Genomic DNA, 1270 nt, shown 5'->3' with positions numbered 1-1270 from the left:
CTCGTAATCGTGAGATTGCGGGTTCGGGGGTTCGAGCCTCAGCTCGGTCCGACGTTGTGTCCTTGGGAGAGGCACTTTACACGAGTTTCCCACTTGGCTCGGTCCTTTCGGAGATGGACGTTAAACTAGGAGGTCCCACCTCTTAAATAACATAATAGTGTTGATAGGGGCGTTAAACCCATACCATTTCACCATTTTTTCAAAGTTCACCTTTTAGATGATTCTGATAATGGCACAGTTCACCTTTTAGATGATTCCGATAGTGGCACAGTCCACCTTTTAGATGATTCAGAGAGTGACCCAATTCACCATACAGATGATTCATGAGATAGTGACTCAGTATTCTGAAAAGGTGATTCAGATAGTGGTACAATTTACCTTGGGGGTGAGTCAAATAAGGAAACAATACACCTCGGAGGTGATTCAGATAGTGGCACACTGTACTTTTCAGGGATTTGGATCGTGACATAATACACGTTCGAGACACAAAAATGAGTCACTCAGAATGGAGGAGTTAGAGGATCTACTTAATTAGAAAAAAAAACTATACAAAAAATCAACAACAACAACAAAACAAAAATGAAAAAAAAGAAAAAGAATCAAACAAGCATATAAATGATAAAAAAACATGAACAGTACACAAAAGTGGTTCGCCCTGAGAATTCTCTTCCAAGCAGGAAGAGAGAAAAAAAATCCCGCCTAACATGGGTTCGAACCCCGATCTTTTCTATGTAAGTCAGGGGTGGTAGTGGTGGCATGGAGGGAACTATGGTGTTGGGTTAACGGTGTGGGCATAACACCTCCAAATCTATCGTTACTTGCAGTTTAATGTTTTAAGTTCCCATTGACACAATCTGGATTATTTGGTCGCTTTTAATTAAGCACAAGGGGGCTATCCCGAAAAATGCTGTTTCGAGAAAATCGAAGGTAAAGTTGTTTGGACTCTTGTTCAGTTTCTTTAAAAGACAAGGAGAGTTTTCTCTATAACCAAACAAATATACACCAATGAAACCAAACTTCTCCTATACGTAGGGCAATTGCCACATTTGGTGTAGGTCAAGATTTCTGGAAACCCCTGAAACCTGGGTCAGCCCGCTTGTCCTTAAAAGCGAGCATTTAAGAGACGGTCACATTACAATGATACTGCCATTTAGAGCCAACCCAGACCGTGAAAGATATTATTATGTTCTAGCAGAATGACGAGGACCCACAAACACACACACACACACACACATACACACACACATACACATACACACACACACACACA

Source organism: Aplysia californica, unplaced genomic scaffold (genome assembly GCF_000002075.1).
Source record: "Aplysia californica isolate F4 #8 unplaced genomic scaffold, AplCal3.0 scaffold00577, whole genome shotgun sequence".
Classification (NCBI taxonomy): Eukaryota; Metazoa; Mollusca; class Gastropoda; order Aplysiida; family Aplysiidae; genus Aplysia; species Aplysia californica.
Note: the sequence above shows the minus strand (reverse complement) of the source record.